The sequence below is a fragment of the Odontesthes bonariensis genome, chromosome 18 (assembly GCF_027942865.1).
Source record: "Odontesthes bonariensis isolate fOdoBon6 chromosome 18, fOdoBon6.hap1, whole genome shotgun sequence".
Taxonomy (NCBI): Eukaryota; Metazoa; Chordata; class Actinopteri; order Atheriniformes; family Atherinopsidae; genus Odontesthes; species Odontesthes bonariensis.
In genome coordinates this window covers 27,232,012-27,254,207 of record NC_134523.1, presented here as the reverse complement: position 1 = coordinate 27,254,207, position 22,196 = coordinate 27,232,012, and the positions used below count along the sequence as shown (strand labels likewise).

Below are 22,196 nucleotides of genomic sequence, written 5' to 3'. Positions count from 1 at the left end.
GTCTATATTTGTCTTCATTTCAGTGAAAGTGTTATTTCTTTTGCATTATGGTAGAAATTTTGATCAATATGTTCATTTCAAAAGTTAATATGAAGGATTATGTGGTCAGTATGAAAAATGTACATGTATTTTATGTTATAATATTAGGAGTTTTGTCTCATCTAATACTGAATGTTTGTTTTTCATTTACAGTACATGTGTTCTGATTCTTCAGTAACACGGGAAGATGTGTATTTTAAAATGATCGAGAGTTTTAAAAGATGCCTGGATCTTTTGGTGAAAAAAGAGAGGCAGAAGAAGTGCCAGGAAAAGCGGGGTGACGTCCTGGCTGCAGAAATAAAAAATCTGCAGATGAAATTAGTGTCATGCCAGGAGGAGTTAGAGGTGCTTAAAAGCACAATTGCTTTTTCCATTGATGGTATGTATATGTGTAATGTTGGTTGTTATTGATGGCTTTTATTAATGTTTTTGTTGTTTTTATGGTCATTTATATTTTTGAACAACAAAATAACTACATTTCTATTTTGTAGTTGAAGACATTTTGTTTCTATGTAGGTAGGTTTTTCAAGTCAAAAAGGTGATTGTTATAAGTTTGTTATTTTATGTTTGAGCTATTTGGAGACTGGATTTAGGTGCTGTTTAGACATATCCGGATATTTTGATGAACGAAGACCTTTCCCTCTGTTTGTGCATTTCGTTTATATACAGAGTTTTTCCTCTGAAAACGAGGCATAAAAAAAACTTTGGCAAAAGTGGAGATTTTTAAAAAACTTTGTTTAGCGTTTGTGTATAAACTGGTTGAAAGAGACAAAACAGAGTTTTGGGCAATATCCGTGGTAAAATACTGACGTCCATTGTTTATTTGGCAAGCATGGGGTAGCAGCATTAATGTTTTTAAGAGCTATACTCGCTTGTGTGCTTTAGTGACCAACAAAGACGCATTAGGGCTCGGAGGGCAGCAATTGTGGAGTTTCTTTTGGCAGACAGAGCCTGACCATACCATCGCCAGCGACGGCGATTCTGGGTTAGACTCGGATGGACTGCGTATTTATGCTAATCAATGTAGACGTGTTTTTTTTTTAAACGGGGCTGTGTGCACCTTGTTATTTTTGCAAACGAAGCTTATGAAATATGCGTTTATCAAAATACCCAGGTATGTGTAAACAGCACCTTAGATGCAAATAATAGAGGATTGTCAGGGTCATTATTAGTTGGGCATCACTCATGGGCCATTTGCTGTTTAAGATTTTGAGTGAACTGTCATGATTTCAGATTTGTGAAAGTTATTTTGGTGAAATATGAAAGTAACAATGTAGGTGTTTTAATATTGTTTTTATGAGGCTGTATTGTTAAAATTGAGGATATTTGACATGTTTATAGAAGTGTCTTAGAGAATTTCACAATATTACCTTCTGATATATGGTGTAGAATATATGTGTAAATTTCATACTATCTGTTCTATAATCTTGTTTTTCATATTATTTTTTTTAGAAAAGGAGGATAAGGAAATCCAAACCGAGGTGGAGGGAGAATGTATCTCCAATTAGCTGAAGCAGTGTTTGTGTTAATTTAGTTTTTTATGTATATTTTTTATGTATAGTTATTTTGATTATTTTTTGTAAATGTTTTTGTTATTTTTTCTTTTTATTTATTTATTTAAAAGTTATAGTGTTGTGTGGTGTGTAAATAAAAAATAATATTTTTATTTCAGTTTGTGTGTCAGTGTGTTTGTTTTAAATATACAAATTTGGGTTGGAATTATTATGGAAAATAGTAATGTAATAAATATATGAGTCTAACATTTTGTATGTTTCATCTATTGGAAACTTCTTAAGTTTATGCATTGCTCCAGTCCTGTGCAGTGGGTTAAAATATAAACTATGTGGTGTAATATTCAATATGCCACATCATAGATAAATAACAGTTTTGAGTAATTTTTGTATTTGAATAAAATCATTTTCTATCAGATTTTAGAAGTTTTGGAACTCATGGTTTAACACATGGACACCTGGAAAAACACACATTTAGGAACGTCTCAAGTCGGGTTCGAACCCGCGACAAGCAATCTAACATGGTAACAAGCGCAGCTCCGGCCTGGCGACCGCCTGACCGCCGGCACCGCCGCCCCGACGTGGTCATCGACGCCGGCACGCGTCTCCCGCACCCGTCCACCGGGCGGAGCGTGCGACAAATCTCGTATTTGAATAAAATCATGTTTTATCAGATTTTATAAGTTTGCAATTCATGATTGAACACTTGGACGCCTGGTAAAACTGAAGTCATTTATAAACAACTGTCTGTTATATAAATAATTAAAGGTGATAGAGAATGGTTGAATGGGGCATTAATCCTTGTTCTGTGATGTGATATGTATCCCCAAAAAATTGGTTGGGTATGTAATGGCTCAGAACCCCCCTAAAAATTTCTCTGAAACAGCTGTTACTATGCTGGGTTTAGAATGCGTTTTTTTCCGTCGTTTCAGAGCTTATCTGGCAACTTCATTATGAAATATAAGTTTCCGTTGCTTGTTTCATAAGAATCAGAATTCGTTTTATTGCCATTGTTAGTGAACAGTGTTCACTAGTTGCGAAGGTCTAACTAGGGATTTGCTGCGGCGTAAGGTTCAAACATGTAACATAGGATAAAAAATAAAGAATAGAAAATGTATGAATATAAAATGTACAAGGTGTGTACAACAATACACAGTATCCAATATACAGAGCAACAACAGTGCAGCTTCATTAGTGCAATTTTAATGATGGTAAAGTGACTGGGGCAGGTTATGAGGTGATTATGAAGTGTTCATAAGTCCAACTGCAAGGGGGAAAAACTGTTTTTGTGACGGGAGGTTCTGGTCCGAATGGACCGAAGCCTCCTGCCCGAGGGGAGTGGTGCAAATAGTCCATGTGCAGCGTGAGAAGGGTCAGCTGTGATCCGACCTGCTCGCCCCATAGTCTTGGAGAGGTGCAGGTCATGGATAGATGGGAGGCTGCAGCCCATCACATTCTCAGCGGTGCGCACAGCTTGCTGCAGTCTGGGTCTGTTCCTGTCGGAACTGTCCATGAGCTGCTCGGAACGGAGCTTTGTGAAACTGTAGTCAGTGAAATGCGCAGCGCAGCGCAAAGGAAAACTCCGCGGTTGGGGAAGGTTTTAAAAATAAATAAAAGCCATTGATTGCGAACATTGCTTTCCGGGGGAAGAATTTGTATTGATCGTAGTCCGCTTTTACAGCCTCGGAAGGTACACAAGTTCCTGTTTCTCGCCAAAGGGGCGTGTCTGAAACGGAGTGGCTGTGGACTTGGGTGCGGGGGGGGGCGCGATTGCTGAAAAAGTTACGTCACTTTTTCACAAAAATGGATAGGGGGATATATATTAAAAAGGGGAGTACTTGAAACAGAGGTTCTGACACTTGCTGGCACTTCATGAGTACTCCCCACAGCGGGGAGACTCAGGACTAACACCAAAAACGGGAAAAAGACGATTTGGATTCTCTATCCCCTCTAAGTAATGTCACAAGCTGGATTCGAACCGGCGTCATAAAATGTGATGAGGTTCAGAAACATGTGAAATATCCATTAGGCTACAGATTGTTATCGGAAACCAAGAGTGTCAAAGAGTTTATATTCATAGTTAAGTCTCGCGATGCAGCACTGTGACGTCATGTGAAACCCTCCTATAGCCTGTGTTCTGTATCACGTGATTCTTTTGGGGCTGGCCGCGCCTGCTTTAAATAGTTGGGTTTGGTCAACCGCTCTCAGTTCATGAATGTCTTGGACGTTCGTGAGCTTAAAGTTTTCAAACAGTTGAAAAACTGCTGAACGCTTTTTCTTCATTTTTCTGCAAATCTTCGATTGTTGGACTTTATCTTTCCGAGGTAAGTTTTGTTAAGTTATTTTGTTTTAATCAGTTAAGGTTGACCGTGATTCTGTTTTGATAGTTAATGCTTTGAAGTTTATTAAAAATTACTCAGTTTGAAACTATCAATCTTTTTGTAAAGAGAATATACGAAAGAATGAATTAATGTAATATTAACTGTATAAGGTAAGGGCGTTAATACTGTGTTTTTTGGGTCGCTGTCGGTGGCTTGCTGTCGGTGGCTTGCGTGCCTCGTGCTGCGTTTAATAGCATGGCTGCTAACAAAAGGCTGCAATGTAAACGAACGGGGAGAATGGCTTGTTTACGCTAGCATACTGCCAACATGGTGGATAGGGACGGGGCGCTGTACTACGACGATTTTCAATACAGTCTGTTCACTTTTCTTCGGTTGAAATTAAAAAGGATTTTGTTTTATTGATAATTGTGTAGCAAATGTAGACGGTATTTAAATTACATGCGTTTTTAAGGAGAACTCCGGTATTTTCAACATTAAGCCTCATTTCTGAGAGAAGGAAGACATGTTTGTAGTTCTCTCGCACTGGAAATGCAATACACCTAGCAGCATTTCTGGTGCGAGAGAACTACAAACATGGCCTACATCAAAAAAGCGCTGAGGGGGGTTTTAAAACATTGCAGACGACTCAGAAAAGAGGCTTAATGTTGAAAATACCAGAGTTTTCTTTTAATAAGCCGCAAAGGTGTGTTGTGTTTTTTTTTTTTTTTTTTTTTTTTTTTTGTGCTGCTGTTTTAAAAATAAGTGACTGATTTTGATAGATAAGCTATTTAAACTAAAGGCTGATTCATACCTCTTAAAGCTGCCGTCGGCAACCTTTATTTAGTCATATTAGCTTGAACTGTTTTGGGATTCTGGAAGTAGAATATTAAATGGGCTGTTTAGGAAAATTCCCGAATTCTGTAGCTTTCTCTAAAGCCTGTAATCATGCTTGCAAAAATCGAGCGCTCCCGGCTGTTTTTAACCAGTCACGTTAGGTTTATTATTTCTCTATTATCTGAGCAGAACAGTCACCAACCACGTGTTCCAAGCTGAGCTTGAGTCTGCCCCTAGCTTGTGTGCGCGCACACTGGTGTGAACTCACGTGCACAACCTCGTCCACAGAGGGGGAGTGACCTGAAAGTCGGAAAATTCGAAATTAAACAACTTTCAGGTCCTTCCCCCTCTGTGGACGAGTTTGTGCACGTGAGTTCACACCAGTTAGCGCGCACACACCAGGGGGCTTGCAAGGGCTTGCATTGTTTTGTTTCATGTTTGGAATGATCAATAGAGAGCAGAGGAGCTTGGTTTTATCTGTTATACTATTAAATATATATATATTAAAACTTTTATACTTGTTAAAAGTATCATGATATCATAAGTTGGAGAGTGCAGTCCTAGTTAAATTTTTTTTTCATGTTTATCCATGAGGATTGAATGTTCCTTTTCAATGGTTTTATGTATGTACTGGCTTTCACTGTGCAGAAAACTTTCAAATCATTTGCAGTCAACTTAACATTACTGCTTACTTTCATAATTAGGATAAATGGTAGTATTTGCTCTTGTAAATATATGTATTTTTAACAGATTTTAGTAGTTGTCTTTTTGTATATTGTCTTCTCATCATTGAGACTGTGCTGTAATCCTTTATGTTTTTGTCATATTTCTCTAATGTCAATTTGCAGATGCCACGAACTAGTCGTAGATCTCAAGCTGCTCGTCGCCGTGCTGAGGCTTCGCCTGTTCAGCGCATTGGCGTACCAACGCCATCCAGTGACTTTGTTGGCCGTGAGTATCATTTATATATTATTAAAGAATGGAGAGTATTTGTATATTCTGTGTGCTAATATATATTGTTTTCAGTGATTAATATATATCTTTTCCTTTATAGGCCGCGGAACTGGGCGGCGACACAAAGCGAACGAATGGCCAATCAGTGAGCATACTGGGCGTCGTCACAAGCTGGTCATTCCGGATGGGAGCCTTGATAAGAAAGTATGAAAATTTTCATGCTATTCAAATATACAATGTAGAAATGGATTGCTTATTGTCAGTTTGCTATAATTTGTCTTTTTTTTTTTTTTCCTCCCATAGCTGGTTCTTGTTATCGGGGCGTCCCATTTGCGGTCCTTGGCAGATGGCATTGTTAAAATGCAAGGAGGTTTCGTATCTTTTGCCTTTATGTCGACTCCAGGGGCTGACGCAGATCAGCTGCGCAAGGAGGTTGAGAAGGTCGTACTTCCTCGTCGTCCTGACGCTATTTGCGTTTTTGCTCCATCCAACAACCTCACGTCCAGCATCAACCACCAAGAGGCAGGACGGGCCTTTAAGTTGTACCTTGAGGCAGTTCGTGAGCACTGCACTAAGGTGTGTTATTTTATTTTCAAGTCAAGTTTATTTATATAGCGCATTTCAGACACGTGCAATTCAATGTGCTTCACATTAAAAAAGGAATAAGAAGAATAAACGTAACAAAAGAGAAATAAAAAAACTTAAAACACCAAGCATCAGTAGTTGATGTATTTGTAAATAAAGTAATTTGATAATGCAATTCTTCCTCTAGGTGTTCTGTATCGGTATGATTCCACGCTTGACGGAATCCATGGAGAAACAGGAGCTATTCCAGCAGGAGTATCATCGTGTTTCGGCAAATCTAAGTATGGAGTAAAATAATTCTGAGTTCATTTCCAGTATTTTGATGGCAGTTGTCTTTGGTGAAAAGGATGTTTGTATAATTATACATATTTTTCTTTTCAGAGATGCCGTTTTATTCCATTGCCGAGGACTTCCCCCTAAGTCGCGTCGATCTGTGGAGTTATGATGGAGTAAGTACAATCTTATTCTGAAGTTAGAAAGTGGTGAGAATTTATATTCAATACTTATTTTACTTGTCTGTTTTGCTGATTTATATACCTTTTATTTTGGTTTAGATTCACCTTGACGACAACAAGGGGATGCGTATCCTCAGTGATCGCATTTGGGTGTTTGCGCATCAGTTCCTGGAGCTGTCTGCACCCAAGCCACTGGCCACGAGTCAGCCAGCTGCCCCGTATAAGCCGAGGTATGTGCCACGTCTGGTTGTGAAGGGAGTGGAACGAGTCCCACGTCCACCCACTCCAGAGTGGACAACCGTGAGATACGGCAGGAAGGTAATGAAGTTTGTTGTTCCCAATGTACTTTTATGCAAGGATGGGATTTAAGTTGGTGTGTAATGTTCTGAAATGGCTTTTGTGTGTGCTTTTTATAGAGGAGCCATTCGGGGGAATCTGACTCTGATTCACCCAAGGAAAGGGTGGTTCCTGATAAGGTGAGTGTTTCACAACCACTTGTTGTAAAGCATTTTTAATGTGATTAGTATATTCATTATTTCCATTTTTGTGTAACAGATTGCTACTCCAGTTTTGAAGGAGTGTTACATCCCCCTGAATCCTGTTCATTTTTCACCTGAGTTGTTGGTTGCCATGGAAAAAGTTTCTCCATTGGCAGTGGCAGCTGTTCACACAGGCAACGAGGTAAGTTGCAGCAAAGTGTATTTCAAAATATAGTCTCAGTATTGTCTTTTAGAAAAGACACAGATCTGACATGTTGTTTGTGTTATAGATGAAGCCTGTGGAACGTGTCAAGAAACCAGCTGTCTTAAGGACCAGGCGTGTGAGACAGCAGGTTTGTAAAACCTTAAGCGAGTTAACTTTTCAGAACTTCAATGAGGATAATTGTTCATAATTAATTTATTTGTCTTTGTCTTTCAGGTTTCAGCCACACCGAGCGTAACTCCTGCCGCTGTTGGTGTGGGGCTCGTGTCTGTGAAGAAGAATGTAAGTGTGGTCCATATTTAGCTTTTTATTATGTTAAATATGTAAGTAATATGAAACCATAAAGTGTATTACTGAAAACACTTGGTCTAAATTATTTGGAATCTTGGTTTAAATTCAGATGAATTAATGTAATGATTTTGTTTTATAGGTTGAGGCAACATCCAAACAGGTGGATGTCTGCGATGTGGTGCGTTCTCCCCATCCTCGGGAGGCGTCTGACTGTCCTGGGTTGGTGTCTGTCTGTCCGTCCGAGCTCGTTTCTGACCGGGAGGTTTGTATAACAACATTTTTGGTAGTAAATTTAAAGAAATGAATACAAATGAAAGAAATTATGTTTTCTAATGTCGTTGTAGATGCTTGAGGTGTCGGTGGATTTCGAGTGCAGCCAAACGTCCCCCAGAGGTCAGTGTGTTAACTCCAGTTCTTGCAGGTGTTCAGAGCGGTTCCCCCCTTCTCTTATTTTAGGAACAGTTAGTCATAGTAATCAGTCTGTTAGCAATACTTTAATGTCCAGTAGTGTTGTAGCTGCTATAAAACACCAAACTTCTCCAATTTGCACTTGGAAATCATCGGATGTCGATGCAGTTGATGCGGAAGGTCAGAAGTTGGCAGAATATATTGATACAGAAAGACCTCAGAGAGGCACAAAGCCAGAGTTTTGCAAGTTGGTGGAGCGACAGATTATTTTTGGTAAAAAATGGAAAGTACTAATTGGGGGTAGTAGTTATGGTCAATTTAATTTTAATCTGGAGGAGGAATTTAGTGAGAAGTTACAGATGTATTTGTTGAGAAATGGAATGTGCATTCTTAATCTTGAGGGTTCATGTAGCTTGGTTATCCATCATGAATCTTACTTTGTCATTGTGGACTGTGGAACAAGAAATTTACAGGGGTTGGCATCAGAAACGGGTACATCTGTAGTGGTATTTAACACTTGCTTCAATGATTTAATGATTCACATTATGAATCTTCGGAAATCATTAAATGCGACGGAGTATGGCATGTCTGCGATTTCTGTACAACAGAGTAGCTTTGGTTTAGAAGCATGTACCACAGTCATTACTGACACGCAGGTCACAGACGAACGTCATGGTGCCAGTTCAAGTAGTCAGGAATCAGTTAGAGGATCATTCCATCAGGGCGATGATCGGTTTAAATACGGAGGACTGCAGTGTGCAGCTGTGACTCTTGTTGCTTTAGCAAAGCACAAGATGGATAGTGTTTTTTCATGGCATTCTGACACATTGGATAATGTTGTTGTCAGAGGTGACGCCTTGTACACTTATTTGCGGGACAACAATCTGATTAGTGGTAGGAAGGAAACGCTCTGTGTTTTAGACTTGCCGAAGCAGGTTGATATTGACGGGTGTACTTTAGATGTGATGTATGGAGATTTTGTTGCTGGACATGTAGATGTTTTCCAGAGTGAGTTTATAGATTCTGGTGCGCACACTACTCTCCGTGAAGGATTGCAAAAGATGTGCGCCACATATGAAACTTGTGTTCTGACTATAAATGGAAGTACCTGCGCTCTTATAAGTCAGAATGGAAAGTATGCCGTTGTAGATTCCCATGCACGTGATTGTAATGGAATGGTAAGTGTTTCAGGGAAAAGCAACGTTTTGTATTTAAACAGCTTTGATGATGTTTTAAATTATGTTGAGAGATATGCTAGGCAAAAGAGAACCAGTCCCAAGGAATTTGAAATTAGTGGTGTGCAAATTCACATGCACAGAAATGAGACTTCATTTAGTCCAGTTGGCAGTAATTTGTTGAAACCTGTCTGTGTTCAGGAAGTCTTGTGTACAGATAAATCTAGAGGGCAAAAGCTAAAGAAGCCTCAGAGTAGCACATCTTGTAAAAAGATACAAGAAACTCATGAAGATCTTGTAACTTCAGATGTGTTTGTCACCAATGTGAGGACTAGAGCGTTAAATTTTAATCCTCTTTCAAAAGTGGTGTCAGAAGCTGTTTGCAAACACTTGAACGTAGAATGCGAGAAAGGTGAGTCATCATCTGACTTGGTTGGGGACTTGGGGATCCCATGCAAGGTGGAACCCATCATCGGGGACGGAAACTGTTTTTTCCGGGCTGTTAGTCAGGCTGTAAGTGGGACTCAGAAATGGCACAGGAAAATTAGACTTGCCGTAGTGAAACAGTTAGAAAGGAATCCTCAAATGTATTGTAACATTTTGAGAAATGAAAATTCCTCTATAAATGAGTATATTAAAAGATCAAGGATGCAATATGTTGGCTCATGGGCAACTGAAGTGGAAATTCAAGCTGCAGCAGACTGTTTGGGTGTGAACATAGTTACATATTATATTGATAAATGGCTTGAATATAAATGTACTGCTGGTCAGTTCTCAAATCAGTGTGTGTATCTACAAAATATTCATGGTAACCATTACGAGACCGTTGTTTGTGTTAAGCAAACACAAAATTGTTATGGTTACTGTAAGGAAAGGGTCTCCATTTCCCAAGGGTACAGTGTTCGAAATAAGACAACAAATGAATCTAATGTTTTAGAAAGTACAAAAACTGCAAACAGTTACGTACTGGATGATGATAGTGTCATTATTCATAATGCTAATAAACATTTGTTATTTAATCCTGTGTGTACAGATGTTTCAAAAGCTCTGTGCAACAAGTATGATATTACATTTGTGAAACAGGACACACAAGGATCCACAGCTTCTGGGCCTTTGGGGAGTGTGTGTAAGACTGAAGAGATTGTAAAAGATAGTAACAGTTTTTTCAGAGCAGTGTCTCAAGTAATAAGTGGTTCCCAGAAGAGCCATCGCAGAGTACGACTGGCTGCTGTTTCTTATTTGGAGAAGAACAAAGAGGGTAAACGGTTGGTTGGTAAAGGATTTTCTTCGGTGTCTGACTATGTTAAGAAGTCCTGTATGAAGTATGTTGGACATGAAGCTTCTGAAATTGAAATGCAGGCAACTGCAAATGCATTAGGGGTGAATTTGTATGTGCATAATGGCAAGGAATGGGTAAAATATGGGTGTACAAGCTCCACTGGTATAAATGAAGGAATATATCTGAAATGTGACAGTTGTCATTTTGAGGTTATAACTTGTGTCTTGCAGGGTGATCAAGAGTTTTGCTATGGTTTTTGTAAAGTTAATGATGGATCAGACAGACCATACAAGTGTAGAAGAAAATCAAAAAAAACTAATTGCAGTAAAGAAACAATTAGTTCAAATACTTCTCAACATTTAAAGAAGAAATTTACATTTAAAAAAGTGATGGATTACCAACATGATTTGGAGTATAAAGAAAAGATTAAATTGAAAAATAAAGCAATGTATTATTCAAAATTGTCTTATAAAGAGAAAAAGATTGCAGACTTAAAAAGAAAGTACAGGGAAGCTAGGTTGCATAGCGAAAAATTAAAGGCATTGTGTAGAATGAAATATCAATTTGATACATTATATCGACAGAAGAAACAGGCGCTAAATAGAGAAAAATATAGAAATGAGTCAGTGTATCAAGAGAAACTCAAGACTTTGAGTAAAGAAAAATATAAACATGATTTAGTGTATCAAATGAAACGTAAGATTTTGTATAAAGAAAAATATAAATATGATTTAGTGTATCAAGAGAAACTGAAAACTTCAAGTAAAGACAAATATAAATTCAATTTATTGCATAAAGAAAGTGTAAAGGCAATGAGTAAAGAAAAATATAAATCTAATTTATTGCATAAAGAAAATGTAAAGGCAATGAGTAAAGAAAAATATAAATCTAATTTATTGCATAAAGAAAATGTAAAGGCAATGAGTAAGAAGACATTTAAGCTTAATCTGCAGCACAGGCAGAAATTAAAAGAGATTGGTAGAAGAAGGTATCATGGTAACATGGAACATAAGAAAAAGGTTTCAGTGCGTGTGAAATTAAATCAACAGCAACGTAAGGAAATGTTAAAAGAAATTGACTTTGTTATCAAACAGTTTTTAGATAAGGTTAAAGATGGGCCAGATTTTGTCTGCTGTGTCTGTCATAGACTGCTGTTTAGACATCAAGTATTAGTGTGTAAGAAAGATTTCTATTCTAAAAGTCAATCTAGTGCTATAATTGCTGCAAAATGCATTTCTGAAGATTATGTGCACAAATGTGACAATAGTTGTGCTGTGCAATGTAAATTGACAGAGTCATCCAGAGGTAAGCTGATGATTTGTTATACCTGTCATTACAAGATGAGCAAAGGTGTAATGCCACCAGAAAGTGTGACCAACAATTTAAATGTGGATATTATCCCTCCACAATTGGCTTGTCTAAATAGTTTAGAACAGCATTTAATAGCTTTACATATACCATTCATGAAAATGTTGGCTTTACCCAAAGGGGGACAAAATGGTGTACATGGACCAGTGACTTGTGTTCCAGCAAATATTGTTGAAACATGTAATGTATTGCCTCGTTGTAATATGGAAGGATCTTTGCTTGCTGTAAAATTAAAGCGTAAATTAACTTACAAAGGTCATTATAAGTATCAGTTTGTTGATACTTTGCATGTACGTGAAGCACTTAAGTATTTAAAACAGTTTAACAAATATTATAAAGATATAGATTTTAATGAGAATTGGATCAATGAGTTTTGTAGAGATGAAGATGATGTTTTGGAAAAAGATGTCATTTCTGACATTTCCGAGAAAGATTTGGAGGATACTGAGGAGCTGTTGCACGATCGACAGCAGCATTGCATGTTTCAAGATACATGTCTCATGCCCGTTGACATAGGTCAGGAAGCTTTGGATCAGTATTTGGATAACATTTTAAATGTTGCTCCTGGTGAAGGTAATAATCCAGTAAAATTATTAAGCGATCCAGAAAATGAAGCCAAATGCTTCCCTGTTTTGTTTCCATCTGGACAGAATACTTACCATGCAAACAGGTCACATCGTTTAACATTGTTTCGGTATTTTAACAACAGGCTTTTACATGCAGATGGTAGATTTTCATCCAACGTTGAATATATCTTTTATGCACAGTACATGTCTGAATTGGAACAGGTTATTTCTAATGTGTCGGTAGCATTGCGTAAAGGGCAATGTGGTAAATCCCAGAATTTGGGTGACTTGTTGAAAAATGAGGAGTCTTTGAAGAAGTTGTTGGAGTTTGATGATGGCTATCGGTTCCTAAAACCCATTAGAGGGACTCCAGCTTTTTGGCAGTCTGCAAAACGCGACATCCTAGCCTGTGTTAAACAACTGGGTAAGCCTACTTGGTTTGCGTCGTTTTCATCAGCAGATATGAGATGGACTAATCTTTTATATACCCTTTTGAAACAGGATGGGCGAACAGAGACGGCTGAACAATTGGAATGGGCAGATAAATGTGAACTGTTGCGTCGAAATCCTGTGACTGCTGCCAGGATGTTTGATTTTCGATGGCATGTTTTCTTAAGAGAAGTTCTCATGTCTCCTGCTAATCCCATTGGTAAAGTCGTTGACTATTATTATCGTGTTGAGTTTCAGCAACGTGGTTCCCCTCATTGTCATTGCCTTTTCTGGATTTCTGGGGCTCCAATCCTAGATCAAAACACAGATGAGGAAGTTGTGGAATTTATAGATAAGTATATTACATGCGAACTTCCATCTGAGGATGAACCATTGTTTGAAGTGGTTACATCTGTCCAGCAGCATTCAAAACGTCACTCAAAATCATGTAAAAAGAAAAATACAGTTTGTCGTTTTAACTTTCCACGACCTGCATCGAGCAGAACATTTATTTGTCGTAGTGAAAAAGATAAGGATAAGACTTGTACATGTAATTTGGATAAAACAAGCAGCAATGTACAGTGTGCCTGTGCAAGTAAAGAGGCTATGGCTCAAAATCAGGCAAAGGAGATTCTAAGTAAAGTGAAGAGTCTCCTTGCAGATGAAACTTGTCCCTATAGGACTGTAGAAGAAATTTTTAGAAGACTGGGTATAAACCAAGAAATATTTGAAAAGGTCTATAAACGAGTTAGTCGACATACACATGTAGTTTTGAAAAGGGAGATTAATGAAATTTGGATTAATCAGTATAGCCCGCCGCTGTTAAAAGCATGGAATGCTAATCTCGATATTCAATATTGTGTAGATGCATATGCTTGTTGTGTCTACATAGTTTCTTATATGTCAAAAAGTGAGAGAGAAATTGGCCTCATGCTAGGAAATGCCCAGAGAGAAGCATCCAGAGATGGCAATGTTAGTGCTAAAGAAGCATTAAAGAAGCTTGGTAGTGTATATCTACATAATCGGGATGTCTGTGCTCAGGAAGCGGTGTATCGACTAACCAGTATGCATTTAAAGGAGTGTTCTAGGAAGGTTGTTTTTATTCCAACTGGTGACAACATTGTAAAAATGAGTTTACCTATTTCTGTTTTGAGACAGAAGGCATCTACAAATGATCTGAGTTCAGAGGAAATGTGGATGACTGGTTTGGTTGATCGCTATAAAAATCGTCCAAAAGATGATATTTTTAACGATATGTGCATTGCAAAGTTTGCATCTGACTATCGGGTTCTGTCCAAGAATGAAAAATGTAAATCTGCTGTCAAGTTGAATAATGGTTTAGGTTTTGTGGCAAAAAGAAGTCGAACACAACCATCAGTTGTTCGTTATGCGCGTTTTTCAGAGACCAAAGATCCAGAAAAATTTTATCAAAGCATAATGCAATTATTTCTGCCGTATCGCGTTGATGGTGATCTGAAGCCTCCAGGTTGTGAAAGATTTGAACAATTTTATAGACTTGGTGTGGTTAAATTTATTGATGGAACCAAACATTTAGTGAAGTCTGTCGTAGATTTAAATAGAAGTGAATTCGAAGTGGAATCTTTTAACCTGGAGGCAGCAGATCAGGTGGTTGGCGACGTACTGCTTGAAAATGCATGGTGTGAGTTGTGTCCTGAAGTGGAGATGGAACGATTGGAGGGTGTGGAAGGAATGAAACAAATAAAAGCAACGCTGAGTGATGAACAAGAACACATCCCAGATTTAAGCTCATCTTCCAAGGGAAATGCATTTGAGAAAAAGAGCATGCTGGGTAGAATCGAAGGCTTAGCATTAATTAGATCTTTGAATGAAAGACAGTTCTCTGTTTTTTACCAAATCAGGCAATGGTGTTTAGGCAAGGTAAATGGAAAAAATCCTGAACCGTTACACATTTTGATTACAGGAGGTGCTGGCACAGGTAAAAGTCATTTGATCAGAGCGATTGAATATGAATCAAAACGATTATTGTCACCAATGTGTCAATACCCTGACAACACACCTGTTTTATTGACTGCTCCTACAGGTATTGCTGCATATAATTTGGAAGCAACAACAATTCACACAACATTTTCTATTGGAATTGATGTACGCTTACCGTACACTCCTTTGGGAGAAGAGAAGCTCAATTCATTACGTCTGAAATATAGTGATGTACATATTCTCATCATAGATGAAATATCAATGGTAGATCACAATTTGCTATCATATGTGCATGGTAGATTGCGGCAGATCAAACAAACGGGAAACGTAGGCTCATTTGGAAACATTAGTGTGGTGGCAGTTGGAGATTTCTTCCAGTTACCTCCTGTCAAAGGCAAACCGTTGTATTCTGATGGAGTTGGCAGCAACTTGTGGTCTGATTTATTTAAAGTTGTAGAACTAACAGAAATAGTTCGGCAAAAAGATTTTGTGTTTTCCCAGCTGTTAAACCGGATGAGGACTCGTTCAAAAGAGACCCCTATGCTACCTGATGACATAAACGTTTTAAAAGTTTGTGAAACGGGTGAGGTCAGCTCAGCCTTACATATATTTGCAACAAATGAACAAGTAAATGAGCATAATATGAAACAGTTGTTTGAGAGTTGCCCAGAATATGTGAAAATTGAGGCACAGGATTTTGTAAATGATAAAAAAACAGGCAAATTGCGGTTGTTGCAAGGGAGTCACACCAAAGCTTTACATACCGGTTTGTCAGAGGTTCTGTTGTTGGGTAAGGGTGCACGTGTTATGCTGTGTAAAAACGTGGATGTCGGGGATGGTTTAGTTAACGGTGTTTGTGGCACTGTGACAGATATCATAATACCAGAAAAGGACAAGTTTCCTAAATTGGTTTATGTTAGATTTGATGATGATCGTGTAGGCATCCACAGAAGGAAAACGTGTGTGTCTGGGTCTTCGGATGTGGTTGGTTCCACACCTATTGTACCTGAGGAGGAAAGAGCCACTGTTAAAGGTGGATTGCGACAACAATTTCCACTGAAATTGGCGTGGGCCTGTACGGTACACAAAGTACAAGGCTTAACTGTAGACAGAGCTGTTGTTTGTCTAAACAAAATCTTTGCACCTGGTCAAGCTTATGTTGCTCTAAGCAGAGTTAGGAGTCTTTCAGGTTTGACCATTCAAGACTTTAATGAAAAAAGGATTTATTGTAAGGATGATATTACGGTTGCTATCCAGAGTATGACACCCCTTTTGATGTGTGGACCTGCACAGTTCAGCGGATTTGACACATCTGCTTTTACTGTGTTCTTAATGAACGTCCAAAGTTTAAATCGACATGTTAAAGATTTAGCTTTTTGTACTCAGCAATGGAAACCTAAATGTATTGCTGTAACAGAAACATGGATTCTTGAACCTCAAGCTGATACGGTAAAGATTGATGGTTACAGTTTCAACAACTGTCCCCGACGTTTATCGTATGATGGTACCCAGCCATCGTTGATTGGGTTGCAAGACCAACAACATGGCGGTGTTGGCATCTATACTGCAGATGGTGTGGAATATGAAGTTTTAAAGCCACCACAGGTCAATCTAGAGTGTTTAATTTATAACTTTTTTCATGTTAATATTAAAATGGTTGTAATTTATCGATCACCACAGTATCCTCTGTCATTATTTAAAACCAATTTGGTAAAGATGCTTGACTGGCTGGAGCAATTGGAAACTGGAACAATAGTATTAATGGGAGATTTTAATGATGATATTTTAAAGTCATCAACTATCTTAAATTGTGTTAAAACCAGAGGATATGTTCAAATAGTCCAGGAAGCAACTACTGAAAGGGGTAGTTTAATAGATCACATCTATGTTAAATCAGATGTTTATGAGGGAGAAGCAGTGGTAATACCAACATATTTTAGTGATCATGAGGGAATACTGTGTGGTTTTAAGCTGATTTAGTTTTTTAATGAAATAATTATTTTGTAGTTTTTGAAGTACAGATGGAGAGTATATTGGGGGGGGGAGTATTTATTTTAAATGGTTTTTAACTCTATCCAAAACCCTCCGAGCAACATAACACAGAAAACACGACACCAGAAAAGGGACAGACGACAGCTAGCACTGATGAACAAGGTGGCCTCGGCCTACCATTGCACACTGTACATAAAAATCCACAAACATCCTCAAGGAGCTTAACAACTCCATTGCACATAAACAAACAACACCGAAGGCACCGAACAGAACCATCACATAAAAAACCTAAAAGACAGATGGAGAGTATATTGGGGGGAAGAGTATTTTTGTACATATGTAATTAATGTAACTATCGGTTTTTATATGAAATTGAGTTTGTTTTGTCTGTATATTTTACAAGGTTTAAAAAATGACAATTCTGTATAGTGCTAAGCACTTTAAATAGCTATGTCATGAAATTTTGCATCAGAAAGGTAGATTTTATACCCAATTTGGGTATTTATGATTTAAAAAAAAAAAGTGCAATATGAAATTCATATTATTGAAATTTGACTTTGAAGTTTTAAAGCCATAATGTGTAATATTTCACATTGTCTATTAACAAATTTTAGTCTTATCATTCACAAGTACTACCTGAATCGTTATTAATTACCTCCATCACAAAAGTGCAGTGTTCTTATATTCAGCATATGAATGTACATAATAGTGTTACACCCCAATGAATGTCTCCATGTCGCTCCGCCATTTTAAAACTACGGGATTTGTAGAAGGACGTCATCAGCTTCGCATTTTCCGTTTCCACATTGGAAACGGAAAATGTTTTAAAATGGCAGAGCGACATGGAGACATTCATTGTCCGTGAAATATGACACATTATAGCTTTAAAGATGTAAAAGCAGGTTGACATAAAATGTGTTCTTTAACAGTAAACAAAAGTCTTTATTGTGTAAAGGTTTCGTTTTCTTGCATTAAGACGGCATTTCTTTAACTTCCACAGAAATATATTTGAAAGTAGTGATAAACGCCTATTAATATAATTTAACATACAGAAATTAGCATGCTGTTCTTAATGCAAGTTTTGCTTTACCTTGTCATATAGCATTAAAAAAAAGCAAAAGGCAATGGTATTGGTACTCCCACTTGTGGGACGGGGTTCAAATCCCTGTGTTGCCCTGCTGATTTGTGCTGACAAGTTGGAAAAAAATTGAGATGACAAGTAGAAAACTCTGGACTGGCAAAGGGTGCGTTTAAAGATGTTTTGTGTAAAGGTGTATAAAGAGAAACATGAGCATGATAGAAATTCTTGTTGGATTCTTGTTGGTGTCAATGTGATTAATTCTGGTCTGTTATTACACACAGAAAGTGTCGCTGCTCAACAACACTACGACCTTGCAACAGCAAATGGGTCAACAGCGGCGTCAATGGTGTCACGCCTTTCCTGCACCCGAGCATGAGGCAGAGTATTTGAAGAATCTCCCAAATGGCCTTCACTCCACAACAGTATGACACAAGTGGAATGTGTTCAAAGTCTACTGATGTGTCACCTTCCGGACAGGAGTTCTTAATTGTTGATTATATTGTTTAGCCTTCCTTTTTTTTTTTTTTTTTTTTTTTTTTTTTAAGGGTGCCATTGTAAAACTGTTCACCAGGACTACAGATGAAAACTAGCCTTTGGCTAACTGGCAGGTTACAGATGTACTGTTATTAATATGCACTGTCTTGTTAATAAATAAAATTGAAAAATGGAGTGATTGTCAGTTCCTGTTTTGTGGCGAGCGATTGGCGAGGACATTTTGAAGGCTATTCAACATATCATGTGTGGCAATGAAGAGTTGATGAATATGGTTTCAACCTTATCTGATACCCAGGGAGAGGTTTTAGGAGTAAAAGTTTGTAGGGGTGGGACTTTTAGTGACGGCAACAATGTACCACAGCATGTCAAGCGCTGCTCCGTAATGATGCACTAAAAAATACGGTGCAGCTCGGATGATGTCTCAGGGAGATATAGCTGTTTAAATTATATAGGGGGCGCACTGGAGTCACATTTCCAATATAATCCTATTGGGGCTCTTTAAAGGTTAAAAAAGGTCAATATCTAGTTTGGTGCAAATCAAATGATGCATGTGAGATTTAGAGCCGACCGTATGCAAACGGCGAGGGATTGTAATTTGCCATTCTGTCACGCCCACAGCCTTCAGCCAGTGGTGAGAGAAGGATTCAGCATCATGTTGTTGAATGTCATCAAACAGCTTTAAACCTGTATGAATTTGAGTAATTTAAAACAGCTCACTTCCTGTACAAAGGGGGGGGGGCTTAGTGACGTCAGCAAACACTATGTGAATGTGATTTTTGCTGGTCTGTTACGACGCATAAAAAGTTTCATTAACCCACACCCTTGCATGTGGAAGTTATTCCATCAGGATTTTCATGGAAAAAGGTCAGACTTTGAAGCTTAGCCCCGCCCACATACTGTGATGTAGCCAAAATCCTTTGATAATATTTGCTCTTCAATGACCCAAGACTCTGCTCAGTGAGTATGAAGTGTCCACGTTAAAAGCTGTAGGAGGAGATAGCTCAATACAACATCTGTTTAAGAGACAAAAATGGCGACTTTGGTCCAAAATGGCGGACTTCCTGTCTGGCGTGGACCAGGGCTCCAAGACACTTTTTTGTAGGTCCTGAGAAGACTTACAGATGTGCAGAGTTTCATGCTTGTCGGTGAAAGCATGGCTCGGGGCTGACGTTTTTAGAATTTCTAGGGGGCGCTGTGGATGCATTAGGCCACTCCCATCAAATATTGGACTGCACACCTGTTGGGGGGTGGATTAGGATCGATCCCAGTGAGTTTGGTGCATCTCAACGCAAAACTGTAGAATTTAGAGCCAAACGTATGGTAACAACGTGATGTCTGACTTCGCCAAGTCGCCATAGCCACGCCTTCAACTGAAAACTGTTGGTGCTTTAAAGCAAGTTAGACCAACTTGTTATCTGTATTCTGACACAAGATCATGTTGATTAGGTGAAGGGGGCCAGAAATGGAGCTTTCCAAGTAAAAAAAGTGACTTCCTGTTCTGAGGGGGCGGGGCTTAGATGACGTCAGCATATGACCACATAGGATTGACATGCATCCAACATGGATGACTCATACCAAGTTTGGTGCAGATTAAACTTTTTAGGTGAAAGTTATAGCGTTTCGTTTACACTGGCGAGTACGCCAAGTTCGCCGCTTGGCCAAGCCCCCTAAACATGCTCAAAAACTCAAGTCTTCTGATAACTTTTGTGCCCCTATCCCTTAACTGCATACCGACCAAAGATGAAGGCCGTAGCTCAAAATCCCTGGGGCGTGAAAATTTTCCTGCGAGGTGTGTAAATATGAAAAATGGCCAAAATTTGCCCTTTGACCCAAAATGACCGCCTCCTTGTACGTTTTAGAGCATACCTCCAAGAGACTTTTGTTCTTAATTTGAGGAGATCTACATACATACCGAGTTTCAGATCTCTACGACGTACGGTTCGGGCTATCTCACGTTAGGTGGCGCTGTAGAGCAGTTTGGCTACGCCCACTTTCGACTCCATTAAAAACCTGTGATTTCACGCGGGGGACAATTTTGGGCAAAGTTTGGTGAGTTTTCGAATACGTTCAGGCCCCCAAATTTGCGATTCCGCGCGGAAAAGAAACGGAAAAAGAAAAATAATAATAATAGTGAAATCCTTCAGTTACAATAGGCCTTCGCAGCGCTTAGCTGCTCGGGCCTAACAAGAACTGCAAGCAGTGATAACGGCCCTCGCAGCCAAGCGCAGCTCCGGCCTTGCGACCGTCTGACCGCCGGCACCGCCGCCCCGACGTGGTCACCGACGCTATCACGCGTCTCCCGCGCCCGTCAACCGGGCGGAGAGTGCAACGAGTCTCCCAAATCGTCTTAAGTCCACGTCAGTACGACACCAGTGGCACGTGTTCAAAGTTGGAGCGATACCTCAACTTCCAGACAGGAGTTACCGTCACTTCCTGTTTTGTGGGGGCGGGGTTTAGCGACGTCACAAATGTACCACGCCAACGTGTGAAGCACTCCTCCGTAATGATGCACAAAAAACACGGTGCAGATCGGATAATGTCTCAAGGAGATATAGCTGTTTAAATGATCTAGGGGGCGCACTGGAGTCACACTCCAATATAATCCAATTGGGCTCTTTAGATGTTAACAAAGGTCATTCATATCTAGTTTGGTGCAAATCGGATGATGCATGTGAGATTTAGAGCCGAACGTATGCAAACGGCGAGGGATTGGAATGTGCCATTCTCGCCACGCCCACACTATTTTGTAGGTCCTGAAAAGACGCACAGGTGTGCTGAGTTTCATGATTGTCGGTGAAAGCATGGCTTGGGGCTGATGTTTTTAGTTGTTCTAGGGGGCGCTGTGGAGGCATTAGGCCACGCCCATCAAATATTGGACTGCACACCTGTTGGGGGGGCGGATTAGGATCGATCCCAGTGAGTTTGGTACATCTCGGCTCAAAACTGTAGAATTTAGAGCCAAACGTATGGTAACGGCGTGATGTCTGACTTCACCAAGCCGCCAGAGCCACGCCTTCAACTGAAAACTTTTGGTGCTTTAAAGCAAGTTAGACCAACTTGTTATCTGTATTCTGACAAAAGATGATGTTGATTAGGTGAAGGGGGCCAGAAATGGAGTTTTCCAAGTAAAAAAAGTGACTTCCTGTTCTGAGGGGGCGGGGCTTAGATGACGTCAGCATATGACCACATAGGATTGACATGCATCCAACATGGATGACTCATACCAAGTTTGGTGCAGATTGAACTTTTTAGGTGAAAGATATAGCGTTTCGTTTACACTGGCGAGTACGCCAAGTTCGCCGCTTGGCCAAGCCCCCTAAACATGCTCAAAAACTCAAGTCTTCTGATAACTTTTGTGCCCCCATCCCTTAACTGCATACTGACCAAAAATGAAGTCTGTAGCTCAAAATCCCTGGGGCGTGAAAATTTTCCTGCGAGGTGTGTAAATATGAAAAATGGCCAAAATTTGACCTTTGACCCAAAATGGCCGCCTCCTTGTACGTTTTAGAGCATACCTCCAAGAGACTTTTGTTCTTGATTTGAGGCGATCTACATACATACCGATTTTCAGATCTCTACGACGTACGGTTCGGTCTATCTCACGTTAGGTGGCGCTGTAGAGCAGTTTGGCGACGCCCACTTTCGACTCCATTAAAATCATGCAGTTTCACGCGGGGGACAATTTTGGGTAAAGTTTCGGGAGTTTTCGAATACGTTCAGGCATCCCCATTTGCGATTCCGTGCGGAAAAGA

General features: G+C 39.3%; 1 protein-coding gene and 1 long non-coding RNA gene across 2 annotated transcripts in view; one reads left to right on the top strand and one right to left on the bottom strand.

Moving 5' to 3' along the window:
• Positions 1-22,196, bottom strand: part of nudcd1 (NudC domain containing 1) — a 462,800-nt gene that overhangs the window by 273,617 nt on the left and 166,987 nt on the right. The gene's annotated exons all lie outside the window — the stretch shown is intronic.
• Positions 7,654-8,076, top strand: LOC142367847 (uncharacterized). The gene is made up of 3 exons (XR_012767191.1): positions 7,654-7,683; positions 7,832-7,954; positions 8,037-8,076. It is a non-coding gene; the product is annotated as an uncharacterized LOC142367847 (long non-coding RNA).